This window comes from Vulpes lagopus, chromosome 6, assembly GCF_018345385.1.
Source record: "Vulpes lagopus strain Blue_001 chromosome 6, ASM1834538v1, whole genome shotgun sequence".
Taxonomy (NCBI): Eukaryota; Metazoa; Chordata; class Mammalia; order Carnivora; family Canidae; genus Vulpes; species Vulpes lagopus.
Genome location: NC_054829.1, coordinates 61,148,396 through 61,167,708, shown reverse-complemented (window position 1 = coordinate 61,167,708; position 19,313 = coordinate 61,148,396). Strand labels below are relative to the sequence as shown.

Sequence of the window (19,313 nt, the reverse complement as noted above, 5' to 3'; positions counted from 1 at the left end):
AAGAAAGTTTCATTAGTTCAGACAAGAATGTATATGAAGGGTAAATTTGGAACCTGCTCTGTGACTGTGTGCATGGGTACACATTGCCATGCTCTCTTTTAGAAAGCTCACACACCAGCAGGGATGTTACATAGCTTGCAACAGTAGAATAAAGCAAAGGGGATGTTATTGCAAATCCACTCTTGTATACCCAAAAAAGGTATATTATTTGGAAGGACTTTGATGCTGGTGTATTTTACAGTTTGACAACTTGGAACTTTGTAAACTGGCAATTGGGTATAGACGAAGGTATCCATTTATCTCATATATGTCTTGTTGAGGCAAAGCTGTCAGAAGAAATCTTATCACATGGTGCCCCATTTGTTTTCTGTGGTGATTTATGATGGTTTTGAAAAGGTCTTGTGATCCCATAGGCTGCCACGATTCTCTGACTTTTCTCTGTCAATGGATCAGATTTTTGACATTTTCTGAGAACATTCAGAAAAGATTTGATAAATCAGCTTGTGGTGTTTATTTTAATTGATCTGAGGCCCATTCCTTCAAGAATTCATCAACTACAGTGACAGGGTCTGGATGTGCTGCAGTGGAATGAAAGAATCGGGCTGGCCATGCTCCTGTGGTGATGATATAGATATTTTGTTGAAAGTTTATGCGCACCGACGAGAAGATGTCATAACTAATTTAGTATGTTGTAAATCTTTTGACACAGATTCTAATTCATAAATCTCATCCATCACATGTGATTCATGAAACGATAGACAACCTTTGATGAGAAGGTACTTTTGTCTGTGTTCCAAGTTCCTTGCATTTTTCCTTATTCAAAAATAAATCATTCCAGAACAACAGAATTCTATTATGAAAATGGAACTGTAGAAGTCTTTCATTCTTTTGCTTCTGTTCTCACACCCGTAAAAGGGAATATTCTCCCTTCGAAAACAAGGTAGGAGTATATGTATTGTGGATATGTATGCATGTGGACATTGTGTCAAGACAGAAAGAACTAATTTCCAAACAAATGGCAAAGATAAATGCAAACTCTTTTTCTAGAGTAAAATGACTAGCTAAGACAGAATAGGTGAATAAAACTTAGAATCATCCTCCAATTAACTTACATTCTAGAATCTGTTTTTATAAACCAACCTTATTATAGGCATGAGTTGGTTAATGATAATGCCCCAAAGTTTATTTTATTCTTGGTCTACTTGGCATACAAATATATCCCTACAAGTTGGCTTCATTGACTGATCCTTTTTCACCTTGACTCTTAAATAATTAGACAGTCATTCTTCTCAGAGTATCAACTATCTCATGAAGGAGGCCTCAGAAAATTATTGGTACCTGAAATTTTAGTTAGCAAATTGAATTTTCCTAGCTTTCTGAGCAATGGAAAGCCAATCTGAAGTGATATATCATCCAAGTAGCCTCCTAAAAAGTTAATAAATTTGACCAAATATGAGAATGCTTTACCATTAGCAAAAATATATGTGTAATTTTATTATAAATCAGTAATTTAGTTGATTACGATATCTGGAACTATGCTATTGATTAATTTTTAAAAGATTTTTATTTATTTATTCATTAGAGAGAGAGCAGGCTCCGCTTGATGCAAGACTCCATCCTAAGACCCCAGGATCACGCCCTGAGCCAAAGGCGGATGCTCAACCACTGAGCCACTCAGGTGTCCCCATACTACTGATTATGGCCTATGTAAAAGTTGTCTAAGACAAGATACTGCTTTCAAGAACTTTCCAACTATGTGAAACAGTAGGGTTGAAATAAGTAACACATCAGGTGGTAAATATAGGTAAAGATAAGGAAGAGGTAAATACTGAAGTATAAAAAAGGAAGAAAAGAAGAAGTAACATTTATGGACATCTTGAGAGATGCCTTCAATTCAGGTAAGGTATCATGGAGGAGATAGCACTTAAGTTTGGGCTTGAAGGAGGAGTTAGATGTAATATTATAGCATTCCAATACTGTCAAAAAATGCTCTTTTTCCCAGCTAAAGATAGAGACATCAGAGTGTTTGTGTAAAATCACATTAGTGGAGTCTGAAGTCTAGAATTTCTATTCCTCTCTAGTTGATAATAGTCCCATATACCTTGAATCACTGAGGGTAAATTTTTAAAGTGGATTATTCATGATAATCAGAGACAGAGTATAAATCCATTTAAGTCTTATAATAGAGGAATCTAATTTTATTTAATTATCTCCATACTCCATCTTCAAAAAGTTCTTATATAAATAGCTCGTAAGTTCCAAAATTGGCTAATAATGCATTTTCCTAATTATCTTTCCCTTCTGATGAATATCGTGGCAAGCAATAGTTAACCTAAAAGTGAGCAGAGAGCAGTCAAAGAATAAGAAATAAAAGACCTGGATAACTCACAAATTAGAAAAATATCCCTTTCCTTATCAAAACGTAAATAAGCAAACTCCAAGGGCTTAAAAAATAAAAGAAGAAAAGATAAGTAAATGCATTCAACTTTCGTCCACCACAAACATCCTTTCTTCTTCGAGTTCTCAAGTTTTAGAAAGGAGGAAATTCCAAGAGGGGAAAGGTGACTCAGAAAGAAGATATAGTGCAAAATGCCATATCCATAATAGAAGGTAATTCGAGATAAACTCCTGCTCAGAGCCCCATAATGAGGGAGAAAAGAAACAAAGAGCCAGAAAGGTCCAATGTCAGAATTTAAAATAGGTAAAATTTAATGATTCTGAAAGGCACAATGACCAGTAACCACTAACCTGAGCCAGAAATGATGTGAAGTGGCAACCTGTTTGCTCTACCCCATCTCTCACCCCAAATGTTTTGCTCCTGACCTTTCAAGACCACTGCTAGTCTCAGAACAATACTGATTACTAGTGGGTTCCAAAACAGAAGATATAAACATTAGATACAACAGGTTAAATAAAGTCTACTGGTCCACTACTATTGGAATGCATCAAGAAAGCAGAACCAGAAGAAAGAAGCTTTCTCTACAGCTAACATGAAAAATGAACTCTCAGGAAGAAAGGCATTTTACAGAAAGTGCTAGAAATATTTACTGTAATTTTTAATATAAAGCCTTCTGCTATGCCAACATGATGAAGTTACTAGTACCTTAATAATTCAGGTAACCATATATGATTCTGTTCTTTACTTGATTGCCTGCCAAATTAATCAATTGATAATGAACCTGATGTTTCACTTGTAAGAAAATTAAGAAGGATCAAACACTCCAATTCTACAGAAGAGATTTGACAGATCTTTCAACATTGATCCTCCCTCAAAGACACAAATAATATGAATGTGGTTGTAGCATTAATCAAAATTTCAGATCCCATTGAGTTTGCCCGAGTGTTGGCCCTAGTTATTTACATCCAGATTGCAGCTCAGGAAATGTATTGAGACGCAAATGTGTGCATGTGGTTTATCTTTTCACTGATTATACAAACTTTGTAAAATTGTAAAAGGCTTTGATATCTCAAGCTGTTCCATTTTCAGAGTTGAGAGCAAAAATGAAAAGAAAGGAAGTTGCTGTAAGGAAGAAGTCTCCAGAGAGAGTTTTTCTTTTTTTTTCATCAGCCAAAACTGTATTAAGTCATTCTCCTTGCCTGGCACCCCCAACAGCATTCTAGGTACAGTTGTGGAGATACAAAAGAATGATGGGGGATAGCCACTGCAATTGTGGACCTGAAGATCTAATTAAAAGAATGAAAACATCGAGACCTCTGTAACACTTGAAGGACAATTGTACAAATGAGGGCGTGGCCAAACGGGGCTGAGAATGAGATTAGAATAGAAAACGAAGTCTTTATGGGAAGAATCTGACCCATCCAACTATAAACTAAATAGGAGCAAAAATACTGAGCCCAATTTTTTGCTGAAAACACTGGTCATAAATACAAGTGGAGAAATTCAGATCAGCTCACAAAGGAGAATGAATGATGGATGACATTTTCTCAGTAAACCTTTAAATGCTCGTTCCATCATTACTACCACCTCCTGAGCCCCATTTTGTTCCCTTCGCAGTTGAAGTTAGTGGCAACTCAGGTGAAAATAATCTTGGAGGTGTATTTGACTTCTTTTTTTGTTTGTTTGTTTTTATCATATTCTGCCTATAATGCATCAGCATTGGGATATGATTTCAAAATATGTCTAAAACCCAACCACTTCTCACCACCTCCCAGCTACCACTGTGGTCCAAGCCCCATAACCAGCTCTGGATCTCTACAGTCATCCCCAATCACAGATCCCTTGCCTCCCAAGCCAACAACCACAATGGTACTATTCAAACATAAATCAGAATGTGTCACTTTGCTTCAAACTCTTTCAGGACTTCCCATCCCAAAGTTGTTAAAAGGCCTTAGAATCCCCGTGACCTGCTACTGCCCCCTCCCCGCACACCTTTATTACTCCACTTTTTATCTTCTTCTATTTTCCTATCTTACTGCATTCCTGCCTCCTTGCCAGGTGCCACATCTCAGAACCCTTACACTTGTGTTTCCTCTTCCTGGAACACTTCTCCTACCTATCTGCTTGGCTTGTAACTTTTCCTTTTTCAAGTATTTGTTTAAATGTCATGTGCTCATTGAGGTTTCCCTGAATGATCATATCTAAAATTACAGACTTCTTCTGTACTCCCTGACACACCTAAACCCCTTCCCAACTTAGTATTTTTCCATAGTACTTACCACCTATGGCATGCTATATAATTTAGTTATTGCTTTTGTCTGGCTTTCACCTTCTGAAGGTCAGGGAACGTGTGTTTTGCTCCCTGAGATAACCTAGAACAGCATGTGGCATATATTAGATGCTCAATAATATTTGTAGAATAAATTAATTGCAGAGCTAGAATGAAGACTATCATAGCAAGAGGATGCTCTCCTGAAGGTTTATTCCTTTTATTCTCTTGAAGGTTTAGGATACAGGTTTCTAACCTGGGATCCAGAGATTGGCTTTGAGGAACTTGTGAATACCTAAAATTGACATGAAATCTCACGTTCATCTCTTTTTTATGATCAGTGAGGTTTTATTGCTTTCACGAGATTCTCAAAGGGTCCTTGACATAGAAAATAAGGAGTATTTAAAATATTGCAAAGCACTTGTGAAGAGCTATATAGTGTTTTTTATTTTATTAATTTAGAATATTAATCATCTTATTTCAAACACTGAAAAATTGACAGACCAAAAGAAAAAAAAAGTCCACAGTTGTTTTTTCACAAATCCAAAAACACCTTTATAATGTGGTAAATTCTGTAATTGTCAGTTTGAATGAAAAGACCAGATATCAAAACCAGTCAGCCCAGCAAAGCCGCATAAGATCAATTCCTTTGAATTCCCTCAGCATTTGTACACGTGGCTCATATACTTTCTTTCAATTTGCCACCTTGAAACTACTTTCTGCCTATTTCATGTATGTATGTGTACCCAGAATGACTGTTTAATTGTTTATTAAATAAATTAATATTGAATGAATATAGTGACAACTTGGATAACCACCTGTGATATTATATTAAATTAGTGGTGAAATCCATATTGTTTGATTTCCAATCCGGTACATTTTCTATTTGACTGTGTAGTGTCTGTCTTAGTGCAAGATGACCTTTTATATAATTAGAAACATAAATAATGTACCAAGAACTCTTGTGTTGTAATCTTGGTCTTACTAGAGGCCTAATTGGTGACCTTGGCACTTTCTCTTGCCTTGATTACTTGAATTTTAAAATGGGAATAGTGTAATTATCTTGGTTGCCTTAACTAATTAAAAATATAAAATATGAATCAGCCAAAGTTGTCCCAGTCATCACCAGCTTATTTTAAATTCTGAGCATAAAATAAAAGGCATAAACATGATTGGCAAGACCACTCTTCAGAGTAGCCAACATACAGGAGCTTCTGATATAGTAGGGAGATATCTTTCCTTTATCATAACAACAGGGGAGCTTCTCCCTGGTCCATTTGGGACAAGTGGGGATGAATCCCTTTGAAGAAGCTGTGGGAGAGTCAGGGCTGATTCAAGATACAGAGGTGAATTAATGAAATTCTCTTGACTGGCTTGTTTTTGTTGAACAACCTGTATCTATCAGGGCAGGTAAGAACCAGGTGTTAAGACAAGCTTTGCCTGAAGATATCTAGATCTTGCTATCTGGAATTATTCCAAAGGCGAGATGAAATAAGCTGTTAGATATGTTGTCAAAGAGATTGATGGTATAAACTGTTTTGAAATTTCCTCTGATTAATTATATGGGCAACACAGTTGTTCACCAAAGGCAATGCTCTGAGTTGGAGGACCAGACATTAACCCTATTATCTCTAAGTAATAATAATAATGTTCTGGGTATAAAGAATAGGAAATAATAAAGTAACATGGGACCTAGTGATTTTTTTTAATTCATCAAAAATTGAAAGGTCATTGGAATCATTTACACAAATAAGCTTTTTTCCTCCCCCACTTTATCTTCCATTCATGGGCTTCTAGAATTGCTAGACAGTGATAAGATCTTAAATGCTTACTCACTGTAATAACAGAATCTTCGAAGACAAATTAATTGGCCAAGATCATCTAGCTGGACGCTAGCAGAACTAAAACTATAACCCAAATCTTCTTACTTCTATCTCTTTCCTCTTTGAATTTATACGTTTGTATCATGGTCTATCTGACAGTTCTTTTCCCCACCTCCTTCATATGTGTATAAGAGAGAAAAGGGGAGAAAGAGAGAATGAGAATGAATATGAGTCTCTAATAAGCTATATATATTAAAATTTCTTACTTATCTTATTCAGAGCAATGGTTGGATAGAATTTACTTTGGAATGGTAACCTATACAATAGTGAATTCCAGAAGTGCATTTCCCAAAATTTGCCTTCATTTACCAGATGAGAAGTAAATATCTCGAATGTTGAGTGTATGAAAAGTGGTGCTTCTTGTACAAGATCTTATACAAGACTAAAAATTATCTAGTGATGTATACCTCCCACTGTGTTTGAGGCAATTAATACTTAACACCTTTAGCAGTATTCCCTAAAGTGATTATTAAGCATAGACTATTGGGCCATCATTAACTTATTGGGAAGGATAAAATCAAGGAATTATAGAATGAAAACTGCATTCATTTAACATTTACCCTACTCTTTACTATGACTAGTGATATTACGCATCCATTAACAAATATTTATTGAACACCTGCTATGTGACAGGAACCATTCTAGGTGCCAAATCTACAACAGTGAACAGAGCGAAGTTTTCTGCCTCCATGAAGTTTATATTCCAGTGAAAAGAGATAGACAATAAACAGAAAATGTAACCAAACAAGCTGATTATATGGTATTTAAGATTGTAAGTGAAAAGGGAAAAAAGGAGAAGAGGAATTAGGAATACCATGGGGTGGTAGCAGGGCTTCCAGTATTAAATATTATATATGTATTATATATGTAGTTTCAGGCCCTAATTGCCTGAAACTACACCTTCTGTAACATTAGCATTCCCCCCAACTCACAAAGCATCAGAAAATTAGAGTATGATGATATATATGCACATTATTGTCACATAGACATTCAGAAGACCATGTGTATTATTATTCAGAGAGGATAGAAGGAAATTAGTATAAAATAATAAAGCTTGTGGTAAGTAGCAATTTTAATAAACATGTTAAATAAGATCCATGGAAATTCATCCAGGGTTTTTCATAGCATTGTTCAAAAAACTGACCTATGAGCAAACATGAGATCCTGTTGAAGATTCTTCACATACTGCACAAGTAGAAGTTGCTTTCTTTTTTATTCCATGATGATACTAATGAAATACAGATTCTAATACTCTCATAAGACACAGTTCTGCTTCTACTTTCACAAAGTTCCAAGAACCTTGGCAGTTTTTGGTTCCAACTGAAGTACTGTTCATCTTTCTATATCAGAATGCACATAACTGAAGAAAACTCAAATGTACAATGTGGATATGAACACATCCATGCCTGTGTTCCAAAACAAATTCCTTTTCATTCCTTTGAATGAAACAAAGCACACCTGGCTGTATTCCATAAGAAGTTCACAGCAGTTCTGATGAATCGGCCACTTCATAGTCACCTATTTAGCAACGAGATGTCCAAACAACCGTATGAGTGGATATTCAGGAGGGCATTTCATCAAGAGTGTTTTTATTGGCCGTCGCAGCCTTGGCCCAAGGATACAGAAATGGTTAGCACGATTCCTTGACCATATAAGGCAGGGACGACTTCAAAGTTCAAATTTTGGAAATAGAATTTGCCTCGTCACCCCAAATCCCATATCGCAGAACTTAGGTTACAAGTCATGGTATGAAACTAAGGGGAAAAACAGCTTGTTGCCTCTTTTGCCTTAAAATTTAACCCTCATCTTTAAATTTTCAATCAGATTTTGTGTTTGTTATGAAGAAGCTGGTCATAAGCATTCAAGAGACATAAAGCTCAGATTTTTAATAGGATATATAGGATTCCTAGACCTATCAAAATGGCCCTCTCCCATGGATATTCAGTTTGTCGGATATTCAGTATGCCAGAACACAGGTTGAAGAACTGTGAAGGAAATTTAAAGTCAATGAAGAAGGTAGCATTCGGGGGCTTCAGGGAGTACAAAGATAATTGTGGATCAATTGTGCCAGACAACTTGAAGCAAGTTAAGACTGCCGTCAGTACTTTAATTGTTTCTGCTGCAGAGTTTGAAAGAGCATTTAGTTCAATGAATGATGTGTTAACACCTAGTTGCGATGCCCTGTCCATTAGTTGCATATCATCTTTGTCTTTTTATTAAGCTGGTTGGTCCACTGTTCCGCATGCTTAAGCCTAAAGATTATGTCAAGAAGTGGCTTATAAGTGGCGGCTTGAAAGCCGGAAATTGTAGAAATGTGACGGGAGAAGCTCTCCAACTCTTCTGTCTTACTTTTATTTTATTTGAAGAGTCTGAACTGTTTCCCCTCCTTAAGCCTCAGCCTCTGGGCATTGAGAGAATAAAAAACTATACAATTTTCTCATCTAATGAAATAGGATAAAACAAGATCATGTCAGTACTCAGGTAACTTTTTCACTTTTGGAAAATCAATAATAGCTCCCTCATGAACACCCGATGCATAGTTGATAGGAAACTATGTACGTCTCTCTGTGGAATTATTAAAGGCCCTTTGGGTCTATCAGCTCTATGTCAAAAAGGAATATGTATCAAAACAGAAGAAATGAGAAACAAATGAAGATCATCATCAGAATTCCCCTTTCGCCTCACGCCCTGATAAATCTACTTTGGTGCTTGCACTTTAAACACAACTTTGCTTTGGATCCCTGGGTATCCTTTCCTATAATATATATATGAACTTGGAAAACTTATGGACTGAAGAATTGGATGCATTTGTCTTATGATAGCAATGGGGCTTGTACTCCTCGATAGTTTATTTTTAAACACATTCTCTCTAGTCTCTCGTATATTCCCATTTTCTCCAGAGGGAAGATTCTGAGAAACTAACCACTCAATTGTTCTTACTTCTCCTTGTCCACAATTTAAAAGAGACAGAATCTCAGACATAATATCTTCTCTCTGTCAGGCCCATAGCCATTTGTTTTGGGTTTTATTTTGTCAGGTTTTGTTTTTTTTTTTTTCTTTTCCAGTGTTCATACCTTTTTTGTTCCAGCAATAGACCTGAAAACCTACATCATGGGAGTCAGTAGCTTGTGACTTCAAACAACAGGCATTCAAATTCAAGTGATGATAGATAGCTCATGATTAAAATATCTCTCTTTTCTTTGTGCAATGAGCCAGCAAGATTCTTTGAGAACATTTAAACTCTAATGCTATCATACTTCAACATTCTTCTCCAGTATCTTCCACATTCACAGTTTCTCAGGAGAGAGTATTAGCTGGCCAAATTCTCATCAGCGCCATTGTGTTCAGCCATAACCTTGAACTGTACCTGGCCTTTCTTTACTCGCTTCCAAGATGTACTCCTGGAGTTACTATTTATCTTCTCTCCCCATGTTGTATATATCCTCTGAGAGAAGGCACCATTTAGACCATTACCAATTTTGAGTTTAAATACCTTTACCTTGCAAGTCTGCAGGATTTTTATCTGATTGGTACAGATCATTTGCAGGGGGTGGGGGTTCTTTTGCACAACTTGGGGAGTAGCTAGCTCTCTGTCTTCTTGATGATAAGTTGCTCAGAGTAAAGGAAGAAAAGAGCATTTCAGTTATTGAATATTTAATTCTGGACAGCAGTTTAATCAGGACTGGGATTTGGGCAATGGCTCCAGCCCCCTCCTAACTTAGTACAGTTTCAGTTCTTAGTATTCCTTAATTATCCCACTGAGATGTTCGAGAAGCAACTAGTAGTAAATGAACTTGGCAAATCAGCTATTACCCAAGTAATGAAATACAAATACATATGTTTGACAATTCTGCAGGGAAATTTTTTAAGCCAGGATTCTCAATGGATTGTATTGGCCAAGAGAGGGAAAAACAGGTGTTGTTATCAAACCGTATCTACAAACAATTTGACAGCAGTTTTAAAATAATGCACAGATTTTCTTGCCATGAATTCCAAACATGTCAATTAACCTATGGAGAATCCTGATTGTCAAATAATGAATCAATAAACGCCCCACAGGATGGCGAAGGGAGGGCTCGCTGTGACGTAGGGTTAAATATTCAAGGCTTTCTCTCCAACAGTATATCTAAGGATGCATATCAACTTCACATCTAACCTCAAACAAAGCAGAGATCAGCTCTACTGAGAAAATTGATTTTATTCAACAGTAAGGCAAGGGAAATTAGTAAATTCAATATTTGTAGAAAGAAAATAAGCGAAGCCAGCTATTCCTGGTGGCCTGAGATTGTTCTTTGTTTTGGTAATTATGCCTTTATGTTTTAGGGCTCTTATTTACATTTTCAGAAGGGCTTGAAATAGTTCATGCACTGAGCGTCCCCCTGAGCATCCAGGTTCTTCCACTGTGCAACAATAAAGTTGTCCCTGGACCAATACAAATTGAAAACGAGTCCTAACTTTATAGAAAGTACTGCTTTGCTTCCCTCATTGTTTGGAGCTTCTTTAGAGCTGAATCACAAACTAATGATCTCCACTGCAGCTGAGTCCTTGGTGTGATAGTATCTCATTGTAGTGGAGCACACATTTACATAATGTGTAGTCCAAAATACCTTTGAGTTCAAGAATAGAACTATGGAAAATAATTTTATCCTACTTTCTGTGCACCTGGATGGTAAGGCACAGGCAAAAATACAGCAACGGGATGAATTTACTAATGTTTGCTATTGGATGGTAAGCCATTCTAAAGCTATGAAAGCCTTCAAAACCCCATAGGTCTCCATTTTGCCATTAGCCGTACCAGTTTAAACAGCCTGCTGCAAGAAATATTGACAGGTCAAGTACAGCTGGGAAGAGCACGTGTCCCAGTGGCCTTTACACTGACAGTTTCTCCCACATTAAAGAGTTAACTAGCAGCCAACCAGCTCGAAGTGGGAGCTAATGAATGAAATGGAGATTGATATAGACTCTCTTTGGAGGTGCATCGATCTGTATCTTGTGAACTCAGCTTAGGAATTCTGCAGGCAGCATTGCCTGAATAACCCTGGCATGGTGCCCATTAGCAAATAACTCTTTTAATGTTGGTCTCCAATTGATATATTTATTGTATTGCATATTACAGCAACCCTTCCCTCCACTGCCTTTGAATTTGATAGTTGTGGTATCAAGCTAAGGGAGAATTCAACAGGATGCATTTGAGTTTAAATGGTGTAAATGAAATATTTAACTAATTGCACCCTTCATTTGCATGTGATGTATCAAAGAGATCTTCTGGGGTTCTGAATCCTCTGCTACCCCAGATAGCAATAGTGAATCTGATTATGATTTTAGACTTTGGTATAGATCCTCTCTTATGATGATTTCACAGTAAAACTACGTTTTAAAATACTAGCCGTCTAGTTAATCTTGCAACTTCCATTAAAGGTGGGATCTACAGGGGCACCTTGATGACTCAGTCAGCTGAGCTACCAACTCTTGGTTTTGGCTTGGGTTGTGATCTCAGGGTTGTGGAGTCAAGCCACTCCTCAGGCTCCGTGCTCAGCTTGGAGTCTGCTTGGAGTCTGCTTGGGATTCTTGCCCTCTTCCTCTCCTCCTCCTCTACGCCTCCACTTCTTGTGTGCACATGTACGCACACTCTCCTTCCTCTCTCTCTCCAAAATAAATAAATAAATAAAATCTTAAAGAAAAAAAAAAGATAATAACTGTGTAACTGTGTAGATGCAAGCAAGGGTAATGCCTGGTTCAAGAACCAGATAGTAGCCTTCTAGATATTGACCAAGTCCCTGTGAATTTCAGCACGTCACCCTGAGCCATACCTGAGTTGTTCCTTTTCACTGAGCAGTGGCTCTCAAAGTTTAAGATTCATAAGAATCACCTGGGGAGTGTGTGAGTCAGGACTGGGGCCTAGAAATATGTATTCTGGATACTCACTTTTGAGGCAGTTTTGGTCTTCAGACTATAATTTGTTTCACTGTTGATGTAAGACAATAGAAGCAAAAGAAGCAAATGAATTAAGAGGCACTCAGAGGATATTGTGTCAAAAATTGAAATGCTAAAAAGCCTAAACATGGGCATGGGGAACTTCATTATGCCTCAAATCAGGCTTACCTCAGTGAACTATTCTATCTGTGGAGAACTGGTGACTCTTACCCCACAACTGCATCTCCTTTAGCCATCATTTCTTCAGAGTCTATGGTCTGGTTCTGGCTTCTCCACAGATCTGGGATCCAAGTCCAGTTCCTAATGCACGAGGGTCTCTGCCTTAACTGCTATGGCTCCTCATGTCCACATTTCTTTATATCTCCTTAACTCTTCATGTATTCACACAGAGGGAAAGCATTTTCCTCTTTTATTAACCGCTATGGGAAAGTACTTCATTAATAAGGGTTGAAATTACTGTTCATATACTCAAATAACAGGCTTCTGAAAACTGTCCAAGGAGATGACCTAGGTAAATCAAGCATCTCCTTTTGTAAGGAAAGATACTGAGTCCATGGAATTGGGGCCGCTTATAGCCAAGCCAGAACTGGAACCCAGATCTCCTTTGTTCTATCTCTACAGCTCAAACTTACTAAAGAATATTTACCTTATTTTCTTAAATACAAACTTATTTCAAAGGAGTCCAATGCCAACCATCTCTGTTACTGGAATATAGAGTACCTAGAACTATCTGTTACTAACATAACAAGCTCATGCAGTGAGATAAGTATGCAACCTACAGTCCCTTCAGAGCCAGAAAAGTTTAAGAGGATATAACAATGCTCAAGATTTTGGACACAGTTTTTTTTTTAAGGTTTTATTTATTTATTCATGAAAGAGAGAGAGAGAGGCAGAGACACAGGCAGAGGGAGAAGCAGGCTCCATGCAGGGAGCCCAACATGGGACTCAATCCCGGGTCTCCAGGATCATGCCCTGGGCTGAAGGTGGTGCTAAACCGCTGAGCCACCCGGACTGCCCTGGACAGTTTATTTCTTCCCAAAAACCTCCTAAGTCAGTTCAAAACAACAAAATATTGGTCCATTCAGGGCACCTTGCACATGATTAGCAGGCATTGGTGCTACTAAAATTAAATGCAAGGTGTTTCCAAAATGAGAATAGAACATACCATGGACTGAGGGTTAGTGTCCCCCACTGCCAAATTCAGGTGTGGAAGCCTTAATCCCAAAGTGATATATTTAGAGGTGGAGCCATTGGGAAGTATTTAGGATATAAGAGTAGAGCTCTCATGAAGAGCTCATGAAGAGCTCTCATGAGGGAGAGGGAAAGGGAGAAAGGAGGAGGAGAAGGAGAAGAAGGTGAAGAAGATGAAGACAAAGAAGAGGAGGAGACAAAAGAGATATGATCTCTGTCTCCACTGGGCAAGAATATAGCAAGAAAGCAGCCATCTACACACCGGTTCTCATCAGACACTGAATCTGCTGGACCCTCAGTGCTAGACTTTCCAGCCCCCTATAAGAAACAAATATTTGTTACGAAAGTCACCCCCAATGTATGGTAATTTGTTCTGGCAGCCCACGCTAAGACAGTGTACATAAAAAGTGCACCTGATCAGGGCACTAGCTATGGATGTTAAGGAGGGGATCCAGGCAAAAGGAACAAATTTTCCATGATCTCACCAGTGTGCCTGGAGATTAGGAGTCCTGTGAGGGGCCCATGCATGAGCAGTGATAGTGGGCACGGGAGAAGAATGTCAACCAGAGAATTTTGAAAGCAATAATTCCTGGGAGTTTGTGACATGTGGAGGCTAAATCAGGGGAGAGGTGCCTTTCTCCAAGATAGTAAATACAGAAGGAAGAGCAGATTTGGGGGTATGGAAAGGGAAGAGCGAGGGAGATTTAATTCACTGTATCGTGGACACATGAAGTTTCAGAGTCCTGAGGTATTGTGAAAGAAATGTGAAAATGGGTTATCCAAGTCTGAGGTTGTTGGAATGCCCATGGTAGTAAATCATCAGCATGGTCGGTAGCTGAAGCCATGAATAGAAAAAAGGTTGTTCAAGGCTGTAGTTCTCAAAATGCAGCCCCAGACCAGCAGCAGCACCTGGAACTTATTTTGCTAAGTGCAGATTCATGGGCCACACCCCAGACCTGTTGAATCCAGAATTTCTGGGGTTGGGATCCAGCCATCCAGGTGATTCTGATGTATACTCAAGTTTGGTTTAAGAGAAGTGTAGGGATCCCTGGGTGGTGCAGTGGTTTGGCGCCTGCCTTTGGCCCAGGGTGCGATCCTGGAGACCCTGGATCGAATCCCACGTCAGGCTCCTGGTGCATGGAGCCTGCTTCTCCCTCTCCCTATATCTCTGCCTCTGTGTGTGTGTGTGTGACTATCATAAATAAATAAAAATCAAAAAAAAATTTTAAAAAAAGAGAAGTGTAGCACGAGGACAATTAGCTGGTGAAGAAATGGGGAGCCCATGTGAAACTTTTTAAAATGTGGACAGAGGGGTAGGAAAAGAAGCAGAAGGGGATGTGGTGCCATTGAAAGAGAGCAGAGTATTTTGAGGAGGGCGAATGGTCAGTCATGTTAAATGCTGCAGAGGCCAGGTAGGAAGAGGCCTATGATGGGCCCGTCATATCTGACAGTTAATAGACTGTTGCAGATTTGGCTAGAGCACTTTCAGAATGGGCTATATGAAGGCCAGTTTACAGAGGATTGTTAATGCAATGGGGCCACGATAAACAGCCAGGGAGGGGCAGAGGCTGGAGATGCAGAGGCTAGAGAGCAGTGTCACCTGAGACCTTACAGCGACCTCCTAAATGGTTTCCCCATCCCCAAGCTCTCTGAGCTCTGATTTAGAAGTATAATCAAATCTTCCTTCAAAGTGTTCAACAGCACCAGCATACCCTAGTATCAGACACAGTCCAGATTTAATATCTACATGGGCCATAGAACCATCACTATACCTTCCAGAAGTCCTCCTGTCCTCGACTTGTCTGGCCTCTGGGCCCCTCTGTCACTCTGTCCACTCTTCTGGCCTCATGCATTCAGCCTGGGGAATTTCTCTCAATGATTCCTTGAGGCCCATCTTCTCTGTGAAACTTCCCCTTCTACGTCAGGCAGCATTACTTCATTCTTCCAGCCTCCAGCTCCTGCACATATATCCCTCTCCATGACATGTCTCTCACTGTGCTGCAACTCTGCTTCCATGTATCTGTCTCATGGATTGTGAACACAGTGGGACCCAACTTAGTTTTGATTCCACTGCCCCACTCAGTGTCTGCCCCTAACGGACGGTCACCAGATGTTCATGGACTGGATGAATGAATACATTTATGAAGGACCATTTGTTCCATCTCAGCATTAGAGGCTCATTCATTCATCTGCATTATTTGCCTGGCTCAAGTCTCTATTTCTCTGAACACAGAGAAGAAATTTTGTACAGCTCTAGTTTTCGTTCTAGGATGAGGGGTTTCCTAGGCATTAGCTTCATTACTCAAGCTGGAATTAACTGTTGCCCAAGTTACTTGCCAGTGGTATGTGAGGATTTTTCGAAGCTGCAGTCCTGCTATCATCTGAATTTAATGGCATTTGGTAGCTTGGGAGAGTTTCTACGAAGTCTGGCTTCAATCTTGAGACTCCAGTGGCCACCGCCAGAGACCATAAAGCGTGGACATTTTCACCAGGCACCAGGGCAGCCTGGCTACCTGATGCAGGGCTCCCAAACTCTCACCAGCCACGCAGGCCTCTCAGAGCCACACAATTGTGAAATTCCAGAATTCCATTGCCTGGCACACCAGGCCCTCAAATGCCAATTTCAGAATCAGATACCACTATTAAACACTAAAAATGAAAATCTTGTCAGTTAGGAGATTTGCAGCATCTTCGTTTCCCTCCTGCTACTAGGTTATCAGCAGGAGGAGAACATGCATGAATAACACTGTGAGTCCACACACACACACATGCACACACACATACACACATACACACACACCCAAATAATTGCACTTTTAAAGATTAAAAAGGATTGGTCTATTTGCTCTTCTACTACAACCGTTACATCTATCTTTATTTTCCTTCAGCATCAATGTAGACAGAGGCATTTTATTTTTTCATGGTGAGAATAATCTTAGGCTTTAGAAAAGCATCTAAGATGGTGAATACACTATTTTTAAAATGTATTCTTTGGGGACGTCTGGGTGGCTCAGTGGTTAAGCATCTGCCTTCAGCCCAGGGCGTGATCCTGGAGACCAGGGATCAAGTCTCACATCGGGCTCCTGTGTGGAGCCTGCTTCTCCCTCTGCCTGTATCTCTGCCTCTCTCTCTTCTCTCTCTGTGTCTCTCATGAATAAATAAATAAAATTTTAAAAAAATTTTCTTTGGAGTCACTTTTAGTATTGGCAGTAAGAATGAGTTTCTAATAATGATCTTAAGATATTGAGAAGTGCATCTTTTTCACTGAAAATTAGTTAGGAATATATACTTTTTTTTAAGTTTTCTTCTTTACTACTGAAATCTCTAGTAAAAAATGCAAAGCATTCCCTCTAACATGCCATTTCTAAACTTTATAATAGAGACAACCCAATAATAATTTCCAATTTGCTGGACTCAACTGGTATATTTTGAAATATGTGTGGGTTTAGATTTAGCACACCGTTGTAGAGTTGATTATAACTAGTTTTTCTCCATCTATGATTTTGAAGAAGTGATCAGAAGAAACTTTTCCACATATAAAGTGTCAGCTTTGTTCACTACTTTAAAGAATTTTCAAGCTTATAAAGCATTGCTTTTTCATCAAGGAAAAAATAGATTATACATCGTTCAGGAAACAGGAAAAAAATTATAAGGAGATTTTGCCTATTGAATGTAATGGATTGTCAGGAACCCTTGACATTATTCTACAAGGGAGGCCACATAAAATCAATACATCTTAGGCAAGGTTTAATTTATTTGTAGGTTCTTACAACAAATGACTTACCTTTTTTGTTTGCCGTTTTTCTTTTTCACTTTTGCACTCATGAGTAACTACGGTTTTTATCTGTCTCATTATTAAGCACAAAACAAGATGATCATGTCATTATCACCGTATATTTTTTAAGGAGAATGATTGCAAAGCATGAAGAAAACATCCAAGAATCTAGGAGTTGTACTAAGCGTGAAGACTGTAAAACACTTCCTTCTACACCATTTCCTAAATTGCAGAATCCACTCCACCACAGAACTGAGCTCTACCCCAGATCCCACACTGTCTTTTCTCATGCACCTGTCTCCTGCAAAGAGTTTCCCCCACATTGTGAGTTTCTGTACAAATGGTGGCTTAGTGGGAAGAAGGATGCTTTTAAAAGTACATTTTATAAAAGGAAGGACCAGAGGTTAAGGGGACTTAGTTCTGATAGTTTGGATTCTGTGTTGGTGATGGGGCCTATCGAAGAATTCGTAGTGAAAAGTATTGGATGTTTTAGCATAACAAACACTAGCGACTATAGGATACTGTCAAGGGTTCCTGACAATTCATTACATTCAATAGGCAAAACCTCCTTCTAAGAACATAAAAGTGTTCTTTTTATAGTACGCATTTTAGAAATCTTTATTTTTGCCATTGTATGAAAGACAATTAAAATTATTTTATGCTCATGGTCAAAGAGATCTAATGGGCTGCCTGACCTCCACTTGCTTCCATCAAGCCATGGTGACTGTCTGTGGACACGTGAGGGACAGGTGGGGTACCCTAGAGTCAGTGACAAGCTGTGTTTGAAACCAGTTATTTTACTTACTGTGTGACATTGGATAAGCTCTTAACATCTCTCCCCTCGTCAGTAAAATGGAGAATAATATTACCAGGCATGTAGTCTGTTCACTGGATTAAATTTTAACCGTCTAGTACATGTTGTATACATGCAAAGCTTAGTAAACACTAAGTGCTCAATAGACTTTAACTAGTATTATTTTTCATTGCAAGTGAGAACCTTGCAGTTGGTAGGTCCTTGGGTAAAGACTTTCAGCCTAGAACTAGAAGTGACCAGCCTCAAATGAGGAAGTTGAAGCTGTGTAACTGTTAGAGCTAGCATTTCAAAGCAATTCTTTACAGTGGTAATGGATGTGGCAAATGTGTGGATTTTGTTAGGATTTCTTCTGACAGCCATGAACACAGATATATTTTAAAGTAATGTAACTGTCCTAAATCTCGAGCAGGGAATACAATGACTTCTAGTATTATTTTTCACTTCTCCAATGACACTGTAGAAGTTATATTTGATAAATTCCTTAGAAGTTATTTGACTTAGAAAAGGCCCTGTACCATTTAACCTTGGTTTTGTTCTACTCAGACCTGTGTCCAAGGCCCATCTAATGTAATACATCACAAAGGTTAATACTCCAAAGCCTTCCAAGAGCACAAGTCCCTAGGACCACTTTTTAGGGAAAACCACCTTAGACTGAGGCTTTTTGGAACACTGGTGACTCTTACCACTCTAGGTTTAAGATAGACCCCTTAGAGCCTATTTCTCCTCTGCAGCAAATAGCATAAGAAGAGAAAAAAGCCAGTGCATTAAGAAATCAACAAAGGTGGACAAATGTGTATACGCCTCCTCGTCCTGACCAATCTCAAGAAATGTAAGTTGGAGAGAAATATAAGATATCAAGAATTTGTGCTACTTTTAAAAACTATCAGCTCTGCTTTGTATTCATGACCACTGATACCGCCAGATGCGAGATAATCTGAAAAGAATTGCCTATTTTTTTAATGAAAAAGAAGGGTATAATTTACTTTGCTTTTCTTGAAATGTGAAGGACCTGTTTACTAGTTTACATACCCTGGCTTTTAGGACAGAGT

General features: G+C 38.6%; 1 protein-coding gene across 5 annotated transcripts in view; it reads left to right on the top strand.

The window, feature by feature from the left end:
- NPAS3 (neuronal PAS domain protein 3) overlaps positions 1 to 19,313 on the top strand; it is an 841,567-nt gene that overhangs the window by 663,082 nt on the left and 159,172 nt on the right. The gene's annotated exons all lie outside the window — the stretch shown is intronic.